The sequence below is a fragment of the Lissotriton helveticus genome, chromosome 4_1 (assembly GCF_964261635.1).
Source record: "Lissotriton helveticus chromosome 4_1, aLisHel1.1, whole genome shotgun sequence".
In the NCBI taxonomy this organism is placed as follows: Eukaryota; Metazoa; Chordata; class Amphibia; order Caudata; family Salamandridae; genus Lissotriton; species Lissotriton helveticus.
In genome coordinates, this window is record NC_136063.1 from 2,022,507,445 (window position 1) to 2,022,531,960 (window position 24,516).

Genomic DNA, 24,516 nt, shown 5'->3' on the forward strand with positions numbered 1-24,516 from the left:
TGTTTAGATCGGAAAGGGGTTTGTTGGTAACAAGCATGTACGCACATGGTTTCAAAATGTTATTTTCACAAATGCTACACATTTTTCATAATTTTGTAGAAAGTCGCCATTGCGCATTTTAAAAAATTTATTAATTAATATTTGCAGTGTGTTATTACATTATTTTGTCAATATTAACAGATTTGGTACAATCTAACAGTGATTTCCTTTGAGGTTCCATTTCTGCATTTCAATACTGCACCTTTTTATACTTACATAGTTTTGCAAATACAAAACCTATTGGCATTGCCAATAGTTGTACATATTATGGATTTCATCCAATTGTTTAGGTCTTGCATATGCACAGAACTTTAAATGTGCTAACGAACACTTGTGATCCATGATCCAAACATATCACATATATACAATACACACAACATAAATATACATCGCAATACAAAATGAAACAGCGCACCACATTATTAAACTCCACTACATTACACTTCACAACACAAAATACAATACCACATATTTTTCGCCATAACACAGTCCCACTCCACATCTGTCCTATACACTACATACCACATAATTTCAATCCACATAATTCCACTACACGACATACCACACTATTCCACTACAGGCCACATACATCCTATCCACTCCAAAACACAGAAGTAAAAAAAACATTTCCAACATCAATAGCTCTACCTCTCGCAAATGCGAGACCTATTGCATTGAAAATGCTTGTTTGTATATATTTCAGAAATAGGATTCTTAAGCTGTAATCACAAGACAACCAATCCTCAATAATCTCACGGTTAAAAGAAGCCTCTGGGTTGCTCCATGTGAAGATCCATGGAAGGAGGGGGGCAAGCCCCACTAAGTCCATGGCATAAGCTAGACCCAGTTCCTCATGTATAAAGTGCTGTGAGCTGCCAGGGCAAGGCCAAGAAGTCGCTTGCAAAAATGGGTTTCCTTCCTCTGCAGGCTACTAAAGTCTTGTATCCCCCTATTCCGGCTGGTAAGAACAAGGAGGCATTTCAATTTATAGATTTCCAACAAAGAGACAATAGGTTTGCCACCTACTCTGGTGGATACATTAAAGAGAGCCCCCACTGCGCTTTTGAATTGTGAGCAGCAGTTGGAAAGGCAGGGCACAAAACTTTTGTTGGAATCAAAAATCAACCCAAATAAGGGAATTCACTGACCTTGGTGATGTTACTTTCCTTGTGATATATTGGTCTTACCTTGGCGGGCTGTTGGCCCCACACCATGTAACTTGGAAAAGTTGACATCTACATCCAGTTTATTCATGAAGAATACAAAGTTGTCAACTAGGGCCTGAAGCCTATTAGGTGTGGGGGAAAGCAGAACTGCATCATTGGCATATAACCGTGCCAGCAGGGGTTTGGGCTTTATTCTAGGTTGTGACAATGACAATGAGGAAGCAGTTCAAGTCATCATTACATAGGAGGAAAAGGATAGGTGCAAAATATTCCTTTGGCAGACAATCCCCATCTATACCAAACTGCAGCTTGCTGAGACCTCTCAGTGTAGTGCATGCAAGAAGTCAACCATATCCTGCGGCATACAAATCCACTAAAGAATGGACCACAATTTGGATTGGTTGAATGTGCGGCTCAGGTCCATGAAAGCGAGGTATAATGGGCATTTCTTCACAATTGTGTATTTTCCCACTAATAGATTCAGGTTGAGTCATTGCTCCTGTGTCCCCAGGCCTTCCCAAAAGACCATAGTGAGCCCTACTCATAACTCATTTCTGCGTAACCCAGTCCTCGATCTTGTTGAGTATCACACGACCAGCAAATTTGACAACAGAGTCAAGGAGTGAAATTGGGCTGTAGCAGTGAGGATCCTGACTAAGGCCTTTCTTAAATAGGAGTACTATGATAGCTTGCAGCCAAGAGGCGGAGATCTTACAGAATATTGAAATGTTCAAAGCAGAGGTATTAATGGGGGTCCACAGATCAACATTAGCTTTATAAATGTCCATATATCAATCATACGAGATAAAGATATATTGGCACAAAGAAAACAAGCATGGCCAATAATTAATGGGTTTATAAAAAAGCAGATTCAAACCTATTTAGAAATACCATAGACATTAAAAAATAAAGAAATCTTTATAAAAGGAAGAGTTGGTGTACTCCCTGGACCAAGTCATCTTCCCCCATGGATGAAGTCGGAGGGGGATACAGTATGCAGATCCAGTGGCGTAACGATAATTGAGGGGGCCCCCCTTCCAGGACTCAATTAGGAGCTCTCAGGCCGAAGTGCAGTGCTGAGGGGGCCCACTTGAACAAAATACAGGGGTCACCCATATAACCCATAGGCTTTTGGGTATATAACAAAGAAAAAACAACAATGTAAAGCCTACGGAGCTCAATTTTGTTATTTTAGTTTGAAAAGACTGGATACCATCAATTATCCAGTCTTGAGACAATCCTTCTCCACACACTTTTAATTGAAAAATTATTACAATAGAGTATCTCCCCAAACAATAGCCAAACACATAAAGCAATCAATAACCCATGTATAGTTCAACTTTTTCTTTTAATCAAACCATTTTTGACCTTAATTATCGGTCTCTTGCTTTAAACAAAAAACTGTACACAATTTACATATATATATACAAAAAAACACACATACACATATACTTTTATCTTACATACATATATACATTTTTTGAGAACCAAGCTCACGGTTCTAATGCCCCACTTATTTGAACAAGGATGTCAATGTATAATTCTTCACATGACATTCCTACTTTTAAGATCACCAAAACAAGCCCAAAAGCAATGAAAAACGGAGTGTATGAGGTTCTACCACTTTTGACCTCTCTTAAAATAGCACTCTCTTAAGTAACTCTTTCTTAATAGTGTTCAAACAGATTTCTTGTTTTGGAGTCCTCCAATTAACTGTGTCGACGCGTTTCAGCCTCTGTTTATTCCAGGCCTCATCAGGACTACGAGGGCAGATATACTAGAATTCTAAAGCAAACAAACAAACTCAATTTGTATTCGTATTGAATTAACTGGGATAACATGTCACTTCCCATGCATAGAAAACATTTGTGACTCTATATACAATGTGATTTTATTTACACTATAAATTGTCCCTTCCTGAAGTGTATGGCAAGAGTTGAAATCCACATTAAAACACCACATTAAACAACACCCTAGTTCGTGTGTATAGAACAATCAAATCTAAATCAAAACAGAATGATAGACCCTTCACCAAGGCCAAGTGAAAAACATATACAACACCTAAGTGCAACCAATTCATAGACCTCGCCAACGTAAAAGAGACCCCCATGTCCTGAGACATACATACCAAATATGAATAAACTGTAAACAGAGCTCCACCTTCTTACATACATAATTTCAATCGTCAAGGCTCTGAAGCAAGAAAATATACAGTAATTATAAGTATCAGGTCGCTCTAATCCACCCTTCTCTTAAAGTGTTACATATAATGGCTTACCTATCAACTTGAAGTACTTCACTACGGGTATCTTCCCCACGTAAAATGAGCCTATAATACAGCGTCAAACGGTCTGTTGCTCAAGTGTTCAATATAAATATAAAGTTACCAAAAGAGAAGTAACATCGTGACCAGTCCGGCCACGGAAACTCTGTATTCTTACCTCGAACAGCGTTCTATTTCGCATACGTTTCTTCCAAGCCGGTAACTGATCCCAAACAAACCGAGCTCTGTCACTACACTCAGGGCGCCAAACGCGTTTCCTGGTAGTAGACATTAATGAAGGACTCTGCTTTAAACCAACCCTCACTCGCGGCTGGCTAGCGAAAGTCTCGCGTGAGAGATGGACCAATCATTAACACAGCCCTAGCTACCGTATTGCATCGCGCAAGTCTCGCGTGGTAATGCTTCATTCCGAGATAACGGACTCTCAAGTAGTTCGTAGTCCCAATCTAACGAGAGCGCCTCAGGCAGATAAACAAAAGCGGCAATCTATACACCAATTGGACCAAAATACAGGCAAATTCGAAAGATCAGAAAAATCAAATGTAATCTAAACTATGTGCAAGTCAAACAAGTCGAAAGCCAAAACACAGGGTCCCGTACAGGTCCTTATATCCCATGTGATGCCATCACTTCTTACACTCTAATATATACAACAACAACATAATTTACAACATTGAATTTATATGTTAGAACCATTTGTCATTTATTCAAGGTATACATAATTAGTGTACACATTCAAAGAATATCAGCCTAGCCTACAGATATCATTATCCCACATCCAAGTTATTGTAATAATGACCAAACTTCATCCCTGTCATTCAGACCTGATCTAGCTGTCTGATATTTTTCAATTAGTCTGGCTTCTAGACGGTTAAGTTTCTTTTCCGTCTCTCTTCTGTTTGTGTTAGTTACTATACATAGTACTGACCATTCAATATCTTCTTCAGTGTGATTGTTTTCCTGAAAATGTTGCACCAATGGAGCCCCAGCGGTGTTGCATCTCACTCTGGATTTATGTTGTAGGATTCTTTTCTTCACTGTTTGTATTGTTTGCCCTATGTAAAATTTGTCACATGGACATTTAATGCAATATATAGTGTCTTTAGTGTTGCAATTAGAAAAGGCTCTTTGGTGATGGGTTTTTTTGTTGATCATTATCACCTTAGAGTCCCTCGTAGAATCACATGCCAAACAATTGTGACAACGGAAATGTCCAACAACTGGTGGCAACTTCAGCAAATTGCGGGTATCTCTCATGGGTGTTGTAGTTTGAGAGGTTGATTTCACTAATTGATTCCGAATATTTTTACCTTTTTTAAAGGCAAATAACGGTTTGGGAATACCCAAGTTTTCAATTAGTTTCCAGTTGTTCATAATCAGTTTTTTCACCTTATTAACTCTTGGGTCATATGTTAATACACACGTGAGAGGTGTCTTTTTTTCTTCATCGTGTGTTTTCGGTACCAATAGTGTTTCTCGTGGGGTGTACCACGCCCTTTTTAGAGCTACCTTCACTAATCTTTTAGGATAACCTCTCCATATCAATTTGTTTTTCAATTTTTCTGCATGTAGGAAATAATCTTCTTTGGAGCTACAGTTCCTCCTTATACGGAGGAACTGTCCATAGGGAAGGTTTTCTTTCAATGACCGCGGATGGCTGCTGGTAAAGTGTAATAAGGTGTTTTTATCTGTAGGTTTGGTATACAGACTCACAGCCAACTGACCCTCATCATGTTGGACATATACATCAAGAAAGTTAATTTTTTCTTTGTCAAAGGACACAGTAAAGTTGAATTCCAAAGTTCGTGAATTTAACCAATTGTGAAATTCAGATAGTTCGATTTGATCCCCTTTCCAAATGAGGAAGATGTCGTCTATATAGCGACACCAAATCTCAACATGATGTTTAAATGGGTTGGTGTCGCTATATATCCACCTCTCCTCAAATTGGGCCATGACTAGGTTAGCTATTTCAGGCGAGAAACAACATCCCATAGCCACTCCTGAGATTTGCAAATATAGATTTTCTTTAATGCTGAAGAAATTATTTTTCAAACATAGTCTGGCCAGACTAATTATGAATTCTGTCGGTACTTGGTGCGGGCGTTCTCTCGCATCCAACACCAACCTCATCACCTCCAGGGCCTCCTCCTGTGGAATATTAGTATAAAGTGATTCTATATCGAAGGTGGCCATAAGTTGTTCATTAGGGTTGAATCTCAAACCCTCCACCTTCGATATCAGATCCATAGTGTCTCTTACATAAGCAGGGATGTGCCTAACTAAAGGGAGTAGGAATACATCCACATACTTGGCCAATGGCTCCAAAAGTGACACGAGCTTGAGGGCCCCCCGCACTGCGGGGGATGCGTGGCCTGTGTTACGCCCCTGTGCAGATTGTGTAAAACCGGAGAGGAAAATATTGTCCATTTGTTATGTATCTGCCCTGAACTCCAAATTGAATGAAAAACTATACTTTAAAACATGTTTTAATGCGCGAGGAATAAGGACATGTAGGCAAGATTTGATAAGGTGTATGCATTCTAAATATATAATTATGAATTCTGCATTTGTAAAGTTTTTATTAAGAGTAAAAGCAAAACTTCTGCACAGTATGAAACAGTGTTTACACTTTTGGTATATTTTTATTGTAACTGGTTCAGAATTTGATGTTGCATTTTTTTATCTTGTTTTTAGTGGTTTTACATTACAGTAGATGTTATATGTCAAATTGTAAGATTTTAAGTAATCAAACAATAAAGAATTCATTAATTACATGTCCATAGGAGCCCCATCCAGTCCCGGTGCTTTATTGGCGGGGCTACCATGTATGGCCTTTTATTACCCCCTCAAACCTAATTACTAAAGGAAAAGAGGAATAGGCATCATCAAACTCTACAGGCATTTGACTCTCAAAAGAGTATATAAGCTTGAAATAGTCAGTCCTGCCTTGGGGAGTAATTTTCGAGCCCAAACCTTTGTCCTTATTTATGGGATGCTGTTTGGCATTTACAATTGCCCAAAATATTTTAGGGTCCCTTTTCTGTCGTGCAGCAACAAGGCTGCTCCTAGCTTCTTCCTTGATGGCAGCCTTCAGCTTTTTAATTGTGAGCTTATAGTGATGTCTAGTTTAAGTATGTTTTCCTGGTCTCTAGGACTGGAATTTAGGGCATCTCTCAAATGCTGATTTGCAACCCTACACTCCCTGTCAAACTACCCTGGGCTGGTGGCAACTGAATGGCTGTGCATGACTAAAAGTAAGGATCTAATCTTCAGATAGAAGACGGTCCATGAACAGACTCCGATTTGCACTGGCTACCTTGGCTTTTACACAGGGGATATCTAGCCCCTTCCATCTGACCTCGAGTCTCTTGTCCTTGATGACCAGGTTGTTTACTCCTTTCAACAGGATGGGTTGTTACCCTTTTTGTAAATCTAGGGTCAGTAAGATGGGGTTGTGGTCACTGAAACTGTTCGAAATGACAACCCCAGTGACTACACGGTTAGTCAACTCCCAGGAAAAGAAGACGCAACTTATAGTGGTGCCCTGCCCCTCGCATTTAAATATCAGGATATATGGTTCTTGCCTACCCCCGATTTCGGCCAAGTTACACAAATGTTATTCCAATAGACTATTCAAGAGTGTGCGTCCTCTTCTATCGATTTGACAACTGGACCCTACTGGAGTTGCCTCGGAAAAAGGGTCAGAGGTAGTATCACAAAAACCAATTTTAGCATTAAAACACCCCCAACCCCCCATAACCGCAAACGCACCCAGGGTGAGCTCGGCTCTATGTTTTAGCATCCCAATAACTTTAAATAGCACCCTAATTTGGCAACCCAATTCCACAACCGAATTACAAAAGTTGATCACAAACAAATTTGAAGTAGTGGGATGAACAACCCATAAGATCGGTCTCTGGGTGGATACATACAATAGTGATAGTTGTAAAGAGGTTAGTGGCCCACACCATGATCGCCTGCCCCTCCTGTTGAGCATATTATTGGGATAATGAAGGTTTAAAAACAGTCCCAAGTAATCTCCCCAATTGTACATGTTTCCTGCAACATTATAATGTCATATTTTGAAATAAAGGAAAGGCAGTTAGGATCTTCTTGTTTGGATCGCAGCCCCACAATATTCCAGAATATTAGCATCATCTGGGACATAACAATTGATTCCACACAAGCGGGCTGTATCGCTGGAGCTGGAGACTTCCTGGTTTGGTAAGCCCAATCTATTTCCTGATCCTCTGGCCCCCAGTTCCTCCATACCAGATAAAGCACTGAATCTATTAGAGGTGGAAAGGAGAGAAGCAGGGGAAGATCAATTTCAGGAGGAGTGTTTAACAAAATTAAGCATTCTGCAAGGACCAGATCCCTGTAGTCAACAACCACACAGCCCCTTGACAGAACCTTACAAGAAGCACCAATCTAACCCACCCTTTTGACAAATAAAATGTGCTCAAACGCTGCAAGAAAAAAAGTCCATATTTTTATTTAGCCAATGACATATTTTAGTTTTAAGTTTGATGTATGTTTCTTCTTTGGTTTGAGATAAACATGGCAAATTGGTCAGAGCCATGACATAAGGGCTGCATTTGGATGGGAGGTTGAGACGAGTGGTGTTAGCTACTAGGGGGCAAGGGATATGCAGCTTGGCACTCTCAATAGGCTCATGGTTTAAGTTGACAGCACCGTTTTCCATGGATCAAACAGGCCGAGGAACCCCATCCCGCACACTTAGAGTGAGGTGGATTAGCCCTCAAAGGTCCTCCTTTGATATCAATGCAAAAAAGGTCCATATACTGCGAGTGCTGGCATGCTCTGCTACCATGTTGTGAATAGAATCGCAGCTAGGGAATTTTGAGACAATAGATTCAAGGTTTGTTATTTTATTTGGGGGCTATGGCTGCTTGGATTAAAACCTCCAATTTATCGAGCATCTAACTCAACCTAGGATCACATATTAAAGCACCAGGGCAGATCCTCTGTCCTGACCCAAGGGGAACACAGTTATCAATAGTTTATCTGGCCTTGGTCTGGCATTTATTTTTCACTCATGGGCCTCCCTCTGATGAAGAACAAATCTTCTGAGAATGTATCTGTGTAACATGAGGTAAATCAGCACAATTATTTTCTATGGTTTCCAACTGCTTAGTGGGGGGTTCGAATATGCTATTTGGGCCTTTGTCCGTTTCAGGTCAGGAAATAGGCAGCATATTAGTAGGGGGGCGCCCTGCTCCAAAAGAGAGCAGTTACTCAGCCAAGTCTATTTCTCAGGCAACGACCCCCACAACTCTTGCCAGAAAAAAGTCAAGTGTAATATGAATGAGCAAGGGTGATGATAATGCGAGCTTGTCTCTCTCTGTTGTTACCCATCCCGACCCCTGGATGTTAGGGTAATCAATATTAGTGAGAGGAGACACAGAAAGAATGGAGAGATGTGGATAGGGAAGTGGGCGGCAAAAATATATGAGTTTCCAGCAAAAGGAAGAGCAAGCAGCCCACAGTCCTTGCAATCACTGAGATTCTAAACACAGGCAGCCAGGTTACGGAGTCCCGCCCGTTGCAAAAAGTCAATCTGCAAAACAGGAATGATAATATTGTACCTGGATTTAAAAACGGAGTCCATCAGCAACCGACAAAAACCAAAGGGGTGGCCATGCCCTGGCTCTTCATGGCGTTGACAGGCGCAGGATGGGCCTGCCCTTGGTCCGTGTGTGGCCCACGCGTGTTGTAGATGGTTGCACTACAAAGCGCAGGGGCTCGGTCACCACACCCTCTCCTCCCCCTGACGGTGGCCTCCTGGGACAGGTAGTCTTTTTTGATTGAAAAGCGTCAATCGTGCCGTGCTGTAGAGGGACGCGCTATATAGTGCAGGGGCTCGGTCAACGCGCACCCTCCTCCTCCTGCTGGTGGCCTCCTGGGACAGGAAGTCCCTTGAGATTCAAAAGTACATCCCACACCGTATTTTACACAGTTGTGTTATATAGCGCAGTGGCTCGGTCACCACACCCCCTCCTCCTCTGTGGCCTCCTGGGACAGGTGGTCCCGATAGTTTCATAGGCGAAGCCATAAACACCCTTTCAACCATGCACTTGGAGGGGCACCCAGGGATCTGATGCCAATTAGACTGCTTTACAACCTTGCCAAGGGTATGAAACGCTATATAGATTATGCAACTGGACAACTAAGAAAAACAGTTTAGGCCTTGCAAGTTGTATAGAAAATGCAATATATATACCAATACACTACAATACACTATACACTCACATCTCTATGAGATTCATGGTAGCATTGGATTGGAAGGTGAAACAGCTGCTTCACTCTTCTTTGAGGACATAGAAGAATTATCGACGTAACCAACCATGCTTAAATTATTCACCTCTGTACTGTACAAAAGTTTCTCTCGAAGCATCAGTAGACTTACAGGAAGACATCTAGGTCAATCAAGGATCCTTTGTCTCTTAATAGGTTCCTAGCCAATTTCCTTTTTGTTGAAAATGACCCACTTGAGACCAACCATCCCAATAATTACAAAGGTGCTTTGTCCACTTGCAAATTCCCTTCTCGTTGATTATGACCCACTTGAGACCAACCAACTAAATAACAGTGGTACTTTTATTCCACTGTGTCAGTTTTGACACATCAGGAAGATAATCACAGTAAGCACCTGAATAAGAAAAGAAATGGTTAGCGATCAAGCTAGAGGACTGTGATACTGCGGAAACTAACTATATTATATAACAGTTTGACTATAGTGTAGAGATTAAACCTAATTCTGTAGGAGATTGGGAAAGTGAAGAATTATGAACAAAAATACTCAAAACTAGAAACACATGGTCCGGATAACTTCTTAGGGCTGGTGTGGCTCATGGGGTATTACAACATGGGGTATTACAACATAGTCATCCCTCCATGGGAGGTATTAACAGTGCCATCACCAATGCAAATGAGTCCTCCAGCTTAATAATTACAAACCAGGCTGGGTAGGATAAGAGTAAGTGGATAGAGAGGATGACGAATTCAGAGAATCAGAAGGTTGGCAGGTAGGCTACTTCAGGCTCCTGGGTCACAGTTTAAGGGACACTGAATGGATAAAGTTGGATGGACGTAGCAGTCAGATAAGGATTGGAGAGATTTGAAGGAAGAGATGTCAGGGATTTGTTCTGAGGATGTGGAGAGTATGGGAGAGATTAAATGAAGAGAGAAAACCAAAGGAGTGAAGGGTGAAAGTGCGACAGGTAAAGATAGGACAAGTAGGGGGAAGAAGGGAATTGATGTAGGGTTGACGGTGGAAGAGAGAGGTATGGCTACGGGAGTGAGCCAAAGATAGGAAAGGGATAACCAGCACAGGACGGAGGACTGGACAACAGACACAAGTTGGAAGAGAAAGAGAAGAATGGGACAGGAGAGCAACTGGTTGGAAAGATATGGAGACGGTCAAGTAAGGAGAGAGGAGAGGACGTAACAGGAGGAGAGGAGACAAGCAAAAGAAGAACAAAGAAAAGAATGTGGAAAGTGGGAATAATATGGATGGGAAATAATCTCTCAAAGAAGCTTTGGGCACACAGGAGAGCGTTGGAAGGACTGCGGAAGTATCCATCCACAGCGCAAAATTGCCAGGGAATGTTATATCTGTGAAAGGTGCAATCTACCAAAACAACCCAATTCTCTAAAGACCAAAAATTAATTAAGAATATATGGTTTCTACCGAGGAGCAGAGGATGTGCAGCCTACTGGAAAATGCAGCTTCCCAGTTATTACTAATCTAATGGGTCTGAAGGTAGCAGGGATTCAACCCATTGAATGACACAGGTAGGGACAGTTTTCAAGTCTTGGGTTTTTAAGCAAGTCACTGCAGTTTACAAGTAGTTTATGACCGCCAGAGCAGGCACGTAGAAGGCTGGTCTTCAATAGGTTCCAAATTTGTAGCACCAGCCTGCTAAGAGAGTGTTAAGGAGTATTAGTGTGGTAAAGAGTGTCAAGAACTGCTTACAAGGACACTCCATAACAACCTGGCATACTGCCACCAGATCTCTGGGAAGGGAGGGCAAACTGACATAAGCCACCCCCTAATGGGATTCTGAGAAGCTAGGGAACCTATGGCGGACGAAGGGATTCAATAAGTGGGATATAATTGGCATTTCCTGTGTCCAGGACATGTGGGAAAAAGGTAACATAAAAACATTTGCATCCCTGCAAGAACAACACGACCTGACCAACTCAGAACACTTCTGTTACATACAAGTGCGGCATGCTCTGCGCTCGGCATTCCCCGCCGGGCCCCCCCCCACTCCCCCGAGTCCTCCCCATTGGAAGACAGCATACTAGACGGTCACCTTCCCCAGAAGGCTAACTCCTTGATCTACAATAAGCTGATATATAACATGGAAGACCCTCTCACACAGCTCCGGCAAAAATGGGTAGCAGATGTTATCGAATTAGATGACGAGGACTGGCAGGAGGCCGTTTCATCTCCCAGAGTGGTGGCTATCCCTGCACGACTGCGACTGGTCCAACTTAAAATTCTACAAAGAATATACATGACAGGGCTTAGATTGGTGTTGATGGGTAGGGAACCTACGGGGGACTGTCGAAGGCGGTGTGGCCAACTGGGTACGTTCCTACATATCATCTGGGAATGCCCGCATGTTCAGTCCTATTGGAAGGAGATCCACATGGTGATGGGGGCGGTCTTGGGAATCCCCCTGCTCTCAGAGGTGCGGAGATGTTTGCTCAATATATGGGAGCCCACTGACCTGAATATACACCAAACAATGTGGTCCACGCTGGGCTTCATGGTTGCCAAATGAAATATTGCCCAGGCCTGGGGGGGCGGCTGCCCCTCCAACGAAGAAAGACTGGAAGGCCAGCGTGGACTGGTGCATGTTCCGTGAAAAGACTGTGTGGCCCGTGGCTGCCCCGGGAAATGGTCCCGTGTTTGGGGACCCTGGAATCGATACAGAGGGACATATGTACCCCTCCATTGCAGCTAACCCTTGATGAAATGCTTTCTCCCTGATCTACCCCTTCGTGTGTACGATGTTTAGTTGTGAATTACTTTGCTTGTGCCTAACCAAATTGTATACATAACTGTAATGTGCCAGGTTTAATAATTGAAGTTGATTATTGTTAATAAAAAAAGAATTGTTCAAAAAAAAAAACTGCTTACAAGACCAACAGAAAGTCTAGACACCCTTGACCGGTGCACCTAGTCATGGCACCCTGGGGGAGAGAGTAAGTAGTGGCGAAGGAGGGAAAACTGAGTCAACCAATCAGAGTGTTGGCAAACTGCAGGGTTGAACCCCCCAGATCATGTGAACATGGATAAGCAGACAAACAGGGACAGTTCACGGTTTCCTCGATCAAAGACTCTAATAACATTTAAAAAAAAAAAGAGATCCTAAAAGCCTTCCACTCCTTCTACAAAGATCTATATAAAAGTAAACAAACAATAAACTCTGGAGTATGTACTAGTTACTTAGTCTCCCTAAACCTACCGAGATTGCCAGAATCAGAAAATGCAGAACTAGGGAAACCCATATCTGAAAAATAATTAACCAACTCGATCAAATCTCTCAAAAGCAGCAAAGCCCCGGGCCTCGATGGCTTCTCAGCTTCTTTCTACAAGACGCTTGGTGGGTGTAAACCTGGCGGACTTCAAACTCTACCAAACAGCACTCTACCAAACAGCATTTCTAGCAAAACAGGGTTCGTACTGGCTTGTACCACCAGAAGAATATACCCCAGTCTGGCTAGAAATAGAAAAATCATTACTCAAAAATCTCACCCCAGCAGCCCTTCTAACCTCAAACTTCACCAACGTCACTTGTTCAAAATCAATTTTTAAAAACACTTAGGCTGCGCTATTGAAAGTGGACAAACACTTAGATACCAGCATTTGAAGCTCTAATCTCGAGTCCCTCTGGGATAATCACAAAATCCTATACAAAGGGAACACACTACACAACGAAACCTGGATTGATAGTGGAATATGTTTTCCATATCAGCTGTTCGACTCAGCTTACCGCTTAGCATTCAAAGAAATACAGAAAATATACAACCTGGATCCCTTAGAGTTCTATCATTTTTTTAGAATAAAAGCAGCACTGACGAAAGCTAAACTTTTGCCCTCACCACCCTCCCTGCCACAATACATAGCAAGAATAAACAAATAAGGACATCAAGTCTCTTGGATCTACAAATTAATCCGCCCAAAACACTCCACCATCAACAAGAAGATTGTATCCTTCTGGGAGTCACACTCCTCTACCCCTCTGTCTGAGGCCGATTGGTCCAATACTTGGCACTCTGTCTCGAGGAATAAAATCTCACCAGCCCTTTCCCAGACTAAATTCTGGCTTCTAAATAAGGCCTACTGGACACCGGCCCGCCTACATATACGCAAAATCTGTGACAATCCTACATGTTGGAACTGTAATGAAGAGGTAGGAGACCTAGCCCATCTATTACTATTTTGCAAATGTGTGATACCCTTTTGGGACAGTATTTTTTACTTCATCTCCAATCTCTTTTCATGCTCCCTCAAAAGAGAACTTTCCACGCGGACATTTGGTTCCTCAGAGTAGAAACCCTAACTGACAACGATAGGGCGCTTCTAGACCTACTCCAGAGAGCAGCAATTAAGATCATCCTAAATAATTGGAAAGACACACGGAAAGCTTCTTTCAAATGCTGGCTGAACTGGGTCTCCAACTTAAGGGGTACTGACAATCTGGCCCTGCAAAATTCTCCATGGAAACCCCCACTCAGACACATGTGGGACAGCCTAGATCGATATTTCACATCTCACAAACCGCCATGATCTGGGAGTCACGAAGGTCCAGCCAAAGGACCATTTCATTGCCCTCACACTTGCTCTCAGGACCTTAAAAGTACACATTTCGTACATACGCATACCTTAACCTATTCGGTATCTATAATTAGCGATATTTCTTTTGCTTCCTAGTTTTTCTATTTTCTTTAGGTTTCTATTATTCTATTTTACATCCCATTGAATTGTATTTATGTAAACCCATCTACTGACACCATAGCACAGATTAGGGCTAAACTGAAAGAATTTCAGGAAGAAGCAGAAAGGGAAACGGTATATATGAATAAGTACACACAGGCAAGACGCTACGGGGAAAGCAACAGACCCAGGAAAACATTAGCAGGTTTGCTACGCACACCCAGAGGGACAGCTTACATAACAAAACTACGCTCAGACAGCGGGGACATAGTTAGAACACCACCTGATGTTCCACACGAAATGGCTTCATATTATAAATGGTTATACACCTCACAAACGGACCCGCCCCAGGCAGACATACTCGACTATCTAGATGATATAGCACTGGCATGGTTTAACAACGGCGCCAGAGAATACATGGAACTGCCAATCACGACAGAAGACATTAGACAAGTAATGAATAGTATGCCGGGTGACAAGGCCCTAGGAGCAGACGGGTTGACTGCAGCATTTTATAAGGAATATGCTGATGTCTTGGCCCCCAAACTGCTGCAGGTATTCCTGGAGGCAATGGAAACTGGTGAATTACCCCCAACGCTGCGTGAGTTCACAATAATAACCATATTCAAGCCTGACAAGGACCTGATTAATCCAGATTCATATTGGCCACTGTCTCTGATAAATTTGGACGCCAAAATATACGCCAAGTTAATAGCAAACAGACTTCAACCCATGCTCCCGCAAATAGAATTCCCGGACCAGTCGGCGTTTATACCACATCGCTCCACTGCCCATAATCGGAGAACACTTTTTGGCACGCCACACTATCTAGTCCCTCATGTCCAGGCCTTTGCGGCGCTATTCGACGCCACAAAAGCGTTTGACTTCCTAGAATGGAAATTAATATTTAATTTACTAACCTGTATGGGTCTCAGCCCCATATTCATCAGACAGATTCAAATACAATATACAAACCCAACAGCACGGGTGAAGGTTAATGGACAGGTATCTGATTCCTTCGATATAACAAGAGGGACGAGGCAGGGATTTCTACTCTCGCCGTTGTTATTCGCTATAACCACGGAACCGCTGGCTGCCAAACTCAGGCAACATCACACACAAAGGAGCATTGGGTTTACGACAAGAGGCCTGTTAATATCAATGTACGCAGATGACATGATGATATATCTGACTAACCCTAGGGAAATCTTTGATACAGTGATGAGGGAATTGATAAGATATGGAGGATTGACTGGGATTCAGATTAACTGGTCGAAATCTGTGCTACTGCCACTAATGGACTGTACAGCACAATTTGACACCAAATTCCCGATACAGTGGGTAGAAGGGGAGACAAAATATCTGGGTATCAAAATGAGCAGATCGTTGCAAGAGATATGGCTAGCTAATTATGGCAAAGCGATAGACTGGTTGGAAAGCAAAATTCAGAGATGGACGACGCTGCCACTGTCCATAACGGGGCGAATAGCCATTACAAAAATGGTTATACTGCCTAAGCTACTATACCTGTTTGTGAATATTCCCATGCCACTACATGCTCAATTTTTTCAAAGGCTGCGATCCAACATATTAGAGTGAGTTTGGGCAGGCAGACAGCCACGAATCTCATGGAAAATACGGACGCTTCCGTTTGCGCAGGAAGGGCTTAAGGCTCCGGACTTTGAACTATATGCCTACAGTGCACAGGCGCAATTCCTGCACTATTGGCATCACCGCATGCCATTTCAGCCCCATGTGGTGATAGAAATAGACAAGCATCGCACCACTCCCAATAAAAACGGCTGTGAATGCGCCCTACAAACGTCCACATCAGGAAATTGATACAGTGGAAGCGATGAGATGGGCATGGAAAGGTATTGCTAACAGAGCGAGACAGGAGGTGATATATGTACCATCTATGCCGATAGGAGAGAATCCACTTGCTGGCCCCTTACTGGCAATTAAAAGGAGAGCAGAGGCACACAGCTTGGTGAAAGGAAGAAATCTTTTCCCGAACGGCAAATTTTTAACACTATCACAGATGTGTGATTCACAGACACCCACCGCATCAGATATGCTGTTATACTATCAGATCAGGGCAGCATGCAGGTCCAGGTACGCGGAGTTCCCTGGCGCACCACCTAACCTGCCAGCATTAGAGAATGTGTTGGTTAATCCCCTCCCCGCAAACTAATCACTAGTATATACAGCATAACACAGGGAGAATCTCCAGTCACCCGCACTACATCCAAGGAAGACTGGGAGAGGGATACAGCGCTACATATAACAGACAGCCAATGGCAATTCTGCTGCTCCCAGCTGGAGCAGCTCTCACCAAACTATATGCTAAGATTAATCCATTACAATTTCCTACATAGGTCATAACGTACCCCATCGCAACTGCATCGTATGGGGATACACCCGGATGTGAGATGTTGGAGATGTGGGGCTCAGAGCGCCACGTTTACTCACTTGGCTTGGGATTGTGGACCTATAGCGCAATATTGGGCAGACATAATTGGACACATAGGACATATAATAAATGCTCCACTATCAGCTTCGTCGCTGCTGGCACTGTTGGGGTATGCAAGGGACATCCCGAAGGAACACCGTAAGCTCACGGCTATGCTGCTGCTGCTGGCGAAACGGGAAGTAGCCATAAATTGGAGAAAAAAAAAACCTCCCACGATAGCGGGAGGGATAGGGACCAACTGTCCACTTTCTGGGAATAAATGCCCAGCAGAGCTAGACCAACTGACATCTGGGAACCTTTTGCTGGTTGGATGAGATCGGGTGGGTCAGACTTGCAGATGCCTCACTCCACGTAGGGCGGGGATAATAAGGTTTGAATGAGAATTGTTGGGAAACGGCAGGACATAGACCACGGCCCAAGTGTAAGAGACCGCCTAAAAAGCTGCAGAATGTCGATATGTGCAAATTGTATATGCATGGTTTGGTTGGCAGGAGGGTAGGACATTGCCTATCACAGTTAACATATGGATTTATCATACTGGCAGAGGGGGGGGAGGGGGGCGGGGTAACTCAAGTTCCGTTAGTGCTACAGCCTAAATATAAGATTGCACTGTAATGATTGCATAAAGAGGCGAGATGCCCACGGATTGCTAATCGCTGCCTGACCATGGGGTCATTGGCATATACAGCTGTGTAATGTGATTTCCAACAACGGCGCCGCCTGCCTCAGGGTTGTAGGCAACTGGCTGTGTAATCAGACTATTGTTCAATAAACACTGCTAAAAACTTTTTTTTAAAAGAAAAATGTTCTTTATGTATATCATATTATATTATCGCGGGTCAGGGTTTATATGAGGTGACAGCTACAGCCTTTTGTTTATCTCAACTTGTTGCTGATTGTTTATCCTGCTCGTTGTTCTTACATTGCCATGGTGTCACCTTCATTCCAATCCTTATTGTATTTTGTTATCTCTCATTGCATATATTCTTTTGTTTTTTCATATGTGCTATATTATTTGTTCAGATCTGTTCAAAAACAACCATTAAAAACTATTGAAATAAAAAAAAAAGCTCCATTGGCACTTTTTTGAAAGTGTAAAATATAGAAAGTTTGCAACTATGTTGTTAAATAAAAGTTTAAACAATTGATTGAAGCACTGTTGAAAAATATATTCTTTTAAGAAAAGTCCATCTTGCTGCAAACAAAACAAACAATCAAAACGAACATAAAATAGCAGGCTTCATTGAAAAACCTGAAAAAACACATACTTCACCAACCACACTAGGTGGTGAGCCAGGCCAGCTAAGGTTTTAACTCAGGAACCAATTCTTGGGCAGGTAGCAAAATGCTTTGTGCAGTGGGGTGCTGGCTGTCCAGAAGTCAAAGGATGTGCGCTGAGAGAAACAATAACAACTTTTAAAAAACAAAAAAATGGTTTACATGGTTTAAAAAGCGAGAACATATATGTTTTTGGTGTGTCACTGAGTGCAAGTGACCGCGAGTAAATGTGATGGATATATGAGATGAGTCAATAAAGCAATGCATGCATGGGTAGGTGGGTGCCAAATAAAATGACCTGGTTGGATCCTGCACTCGATTCCCCAAGGGGGGAAATCACAGTAATGCACACTCTTTGGACATGTCTGGTGGGGATTGCTTGATGATGGATCTGGATGAGGCCCGAGCTATTGCCAGTGGCTGACTTCAATTCAAGCACTCAATTCATCAATCTGGTTTTGCTGCACACCCTCAGCATGCAGCCAAACCACATTGTGGCCAGCCAAAACATTGCATGCAACAAACCCTTCGAGGCACAGCCTCCAGCCAGTCCCTGAAAGCAACCCCCGCAGGTAGCCTACTCCACCTGCTTGTGGCTAAGCCCCACTGGGCACAGCCTTTGCCGTGTACACCGAAGGCTAACCGCAGGCAGCCAATTCAGGGGGCCAACCCCAGCTGCTCACAGGGCTTGGATTGAATACTTTGACTTTGGCTAGTTGGTGTTTTTTGGAATTTGCAGTTCACCTTTTGTTTGTACTACAGACCCCAGCTGCCATTTTTAGGGTTGTGGATTCGCAAACCCCATAAAGGTATCAAGCTACTTTTAAACTTTTTTTTCCTCCTGCGAATGGATCTTTCAGGGTTCACCTAATTTGGCCTGGGGAGTCAGGGCCCTGTTTCCTGCAGGAGGGACCTAGTCCCACATCCTAAAATGGGTGCTGCGAGATAACTCTTTGCCTTGCAGCAGACAATCAGAGCTCTCGTAACCACACTTTTTACTCTGAAACCAAAGTATGGAAAGGAACATTGGGAGAAAAGCCTACCTCATCCACTGGGATCCCTTTGTTTTTTACATTAGTTGAAGGAACATAGAAATGTGTTATTACTTTAAAGCCTGCCCGCCAACTTAAAAAGATACTTTTATCTCCAAAACTACTGAACAGATAACAAAACTAACGAAAGCCCAATTTTGTATTAAAGTTCTACTTTCATGCAAAGTCTGGTGTGTTTCCATTCAGTAGTGTGGGTTGTAGGTATAAGCAAAATGTCCTACAGGAGCTAAAATGGAAAAACACGTATTTTTGTTATCCCCCCTCTACTTTGTTCTGTGACAAAATGACATGCTTGAACTCAGCTTACTACGGCAAGCGACTGCCAAATTTAATGCAGTACTTTCTTGGACACTAAAGTTACAGGCACATCAAAAAAATGCCTTATCAAAGTGTAGCTGGATAATAACTAAACTGTGGCGACCACCACTGTGTTATACAAATAAATATATACTTATATATTCACTTAAAAAAACAAAGGTTACAGGGAAGTTATAGTTATGAACCAGAATTAAAAAACTAAGCAATTCACTGAAAAACCCAAAGGTTTCAGGGACATTATAGTTCGCCTCAGATTTCACTTGTACAAAACCAGGAAAATTAAGCAGTTATAGTTACCTGAGCCAACTATAATTACGCCCCTGCAATGCACTGCTTATGACCTCACATATTACATCACTCATGACATGGTAACAGGAGGGGTTGTTGGCTCCCAAGGAACTGGGCTCTTGTGTGGGTGCCCTGGTCCCATCCATGGAAAAAACTCATACGTGAGAGACTAAGTATTTGCGTCATACTACATAATTTCTGCTTACATGAACCCACTGAGTATTTTCAATGATATAGATTTGAGGTATACGGCAACACCCAGTTGGGGATTTAATTTTTGTGTAGAGACTGCAAATATCAAAATGCAATGCTGCATACGCCCACTGAGGTGCGAGTATACGCTCATTGGGGCTGGACTCATTTAATAAAAAGCAGGTGTTATACAACAATGGCTGCTGTTTGTTCGGCTTTTAAACAAGGATGAAAATGCCGAAACGCATAAAGCCAGTTTTATGCAAGCTGAATTCTGCAGCCTCACCTGAAGAGGTGTTGTTTTCCGGGTGGGCGTCCTCACTGAAGGTTACCTTGTGTTGTTGGATATATATATTTATACATATATATATATATATATATATATATATATATATATATATATATATATATATATATATATGTATGTATATATATATATATACACACCCATATATACAGACAGCAATGCGCAGTTGGGCCGAAAATGCTAGTCCAATCTCTACAAGAACTCCGTTCACCACCATAAAGGAAATACTGCATGCACCACAAGTTTGGCTGTCCCATAGACGTTTCGACAGAAGCCTTGATCAAGCGTCTGTGGGAAGCCATATCCTGAGTGCTTAAATCTTCGCCGGGCAAAGGCGGCAAAAGTATCCAGCCGGCAAAGGGACATTTCTTGGGTGTGAATTTTGAATTTCTCCCGCTCTGAGCTTTCCCGTTGCATCCAACAGCTATCCAGCCTCAAGGAACCAATCTTGTTGATATGACTGGAGTGTGAATGTTAATTAGTATGCAACACATTTTGTATTGTCCAGATTTTATGAATGTTTTGAATAAATATATGCATTAATCTTTACTATGGAGTTGTTGCCCTTATATGTTTAAGTGTTACAATACCTTATATGAACCATTGTGAGTTGATCTAGGTTTTGTATGCTTTATACTTTCCCTACCTAGAGGAACTCTCATCTACCCGCAGGGGGCTCTTTTTCTTTACACATTGCACATCTTGGCCACAGCCAGCCGCCTTGCCCAGCTGAGGATTTTCAACTTCCATTTCAGAGACTAAGCCAGAAGTTAAAACTCCTCACCAGGATGAACTTGCTTTCTGTATCTGATCAGTGTTCAATCATATTGGCGTAAACTGGTACCTAAGTACTGGTCAGGCGCAACCAGATGACCGCATTTGGTGCCTAAAGCTTTTGCCGCTATTTTTATTCAAACCTTTAGAAATTCATATAATTGGTTCCCCACATCTGATTTTTATAGTTTTGGTATCTTTGTAAACATGAAAATGTATACTATTTTTATGCATTGGAGTGGGATTTTAATTGTGTTGTGTTTTCAACTTTGGTACTGATAATTGTTTTACACATTTCTCCTAAGTTAAGACCAGCGGCGCCCGGGACAGGCAAATGTGGTGAGGCGGGCGGGAGGGGTGGTAAGTTGACAGACGACGGAATAGATATAATTGAATAAATAAATATTACCTATTCCGTCATCTGTTGGCTTCCCCCATACTGGGTGCTGCCCCGCCCCACCGCGCTTACCTTTGCCACCCGCCGCTGTTTAAGAATGTTCTCTGCTACCGCTACCAAGGATTCAGCTCAGGTTTATATTAATGAGACATAACTGGACCTAGTAAAGAACAGTGCCATTATTACTTGAACGGTACTACCATCCATTTCAACTAATAATCCACTTTCTCACAGAAAGGTTGACCTAACTATAATTACACTGGTGCTAGTGTCACCAGTGCAATATACACACTATACATTATAAAAACAGAGGCAGCCATATCAACTCTGTTGTGGTTAAGTTTGTCTTTGCATTGACATTTTTATATTCTTAATAACTGTGGCGCCATTCAAATCTACACAAAACTTACCGAAAATTATATTGACTCTAGATTTTTCATGACCGGTTTTGTGCAGATAGAAACATGCAGGGGCCAAGAGAAAGGGAGAGGGAATACAAACGTGCTATTTCCCACTTTAATTCCCATAGGATACTTTGCTCCTTCTTTCATTACTTAACCGTAACTGCAAATAAACTGTGGTTTTTATGATAATTATTTAGGATTTTTTTAAATAAATGTTGAGATGTTATAATCAAAACTAGCCATAATAGCGCCTGGAGAGAAAAACATACCTCCAGGCGACATTTATCACCAATCTTGAGTGTGGAAAGGTGTCATGATCCATCAGAGATGGAGCCTCCAGGTGGGACACAATGCCCTTTGGTCTCCCTCAACAATGGTTGTAATTACCCAATTACTCTTGGCAGACGTGCATATATGTAGCATGACATGGTATTTTTTCTATATTTAGAACTCTTATTTTATCAGAGCAGAAGGCAGTAAATAAGCGATGTGAGATAATATCTCAATTATTAGGTCTTGTAAATATGCCACAGCGTAAAGCAACCTGCAAGAGTAGTGGAACAGGCACACACGCACATTTACTTCCACCCATCCACAAGCGGACACACTCACAACCATCTATTCACAAGTGCACACACATCTATCCATTCACAACACACACACGCCAAACACCCATCCATTCACAAGTACACACTTGCACACACTCACATCCATCCATGCACAAGCAGACACGCAAGCACATACTCACGCACATTCAATCAAAAGCACACAAGTGCAAGCACATTCACAGATGTCACATCTCATCTGAAGACTGAAGCTGATAAAGCCAAGTCCCAGAGGAAGACCAACTGCTACTGCAGTCGGTGCTTGCTCTTCGTGGGAAATACTGTCTTCACGCTTACAGTGATAAAGACGGCCTTTGCAGTAAACAAGGTATGCAGTGGGTCTTTTCTCCCTATGAAACTCTAGATTGCAAGTTGATCTGCCTTTCATGTTCTCATAGTATAGCACATAGAAGTAGTCATTAGGGTGTTAGGTTCTAGATAAAAAAAAATTTTAGCAATGTTGGGAATGTTTATTTGGTCTCGCTATTTAGAATGTGTCTCGTTGCTGTTTTTATAATATTCTGTGTAGTTGTTTTAGATGTACTGAAAATAATTTATTACAACAGGGATAATCTGTTTCTAACGTAAAAGTGCTCATTCTTCTTAGTACAGTGTGTGTGATACTGTGAATAACGAAATATGGTTTATTGCTGTTGTCACGGTGCCCATGATCTCTTTATGGGATTGTTATTAACCCAAAAGCAATGTTCCTATATCAGTTACACGTTAAATAGTGTCTTGTGGGTCAACAATAACTTGATATTCACATTCATCGCTGTTGCATTAAATCAAGTTCACCCGTCACAGCAGTGGGTGGGAAAGCACATCTTGTAGAGTTATGCCAAAATTGTAACTTACGCAACAGTTGGCATCCAATGTGGTGCTCATATCGTACGGCTACACCTTAAGTAGTTTACACTTCTCTCACACATCTGAACCCTTATTACATCATTACGGAAACGTCCGTAGTAATTGTGGTTACCTCCTATTGGAAATAAAGAAGCACTTATTTCCGTAGGTTCCTCAACTTTGACTCATAAAAGGTTATTCCCCATTCTGTGTGGGTTAGGAATCCTTTGCTTCCAATTACAAATTGAACCCATTTATCATGGCGGCACCTATCGGTATATGGGCCAATGGCAGGGAATTAGTTACTCAACACCTCAAAGTTCGAGGTGTCCCCAAGGAGGGGATGGCAATTACTTTTGTAATAGCTGCACATCCAGCGTATAACTTTGAAACTTTTTTACTCCAGGGTAGAGTTCGATGCAGCCTCAGGGCAGTTTCATTAATATATGGTGGCAGATTTGGAAGTCCCTCTAACTTTTTCAAAACACTAAAATAGGTTTGGTGGTCAATTGGCACACACGTACAGACATGTTAATTTGATAATTCTGAGCAATGACAGGACTATGTAGCCAGTCTTTGCTGTTTACACTCCTATTCCTGTCCCTGAAACTCTATTCCATGTGGTGGTAGTAGGGGTAATAAACTAAACAGCCACCTAATACAGGAGGCTTGTACAACGTACTTTCAGCTCCAGGCCTGCTATCACAGCAAAAGTAACTCTGGGGGGGAGGGGTGTTAAGAGGGCTCAGCTCTTGCTATACTTAAGAGCGTGGAAGCAGCTCTGGCCCCTGAACGGGAACTACCAAAAATAATCATGGACGCTTATACCTCTGTATGTAGAAATACCTTAGGCAAGCGACCTGTTAAGCCGCACATAAAACCTAAAAAAATGACACAAAGGACTAATGAGAAATCTGCAACAGAAGGGTAGAAAAAACAAAAAGAAAAAAATAAGTTGGACTGGATCACTCGCTTCTCGGTAATCCGGCAGGCTTGGTTATAACTTAAGAGACTGCAAAAAAATGTAAAGGTCTGAACGGTATCAGCAGTCGGATAGCAGCTCTTCGCGTTCTTTTCAGGACATTGAAGGTAAAAGAAACAAAAGGGGGAGC

At 42.2% G+C, this 24,516-nt stretch overlaps 1 protein-coding gene across 3 annotated transcripts in view; it reads right to left on the reverse strand.

The window, feature by feature from the left end:
- CD99L2 (CD99 molecule like 2) overlaps positions 1 to 24,516 on the reverse strand; it is a 497,554-nt gene that overhangs the window by 199,966 nt on the left and 273,072 nt on the right. The gene's annotated exons all lie outside the window — the stretch shown is intronic.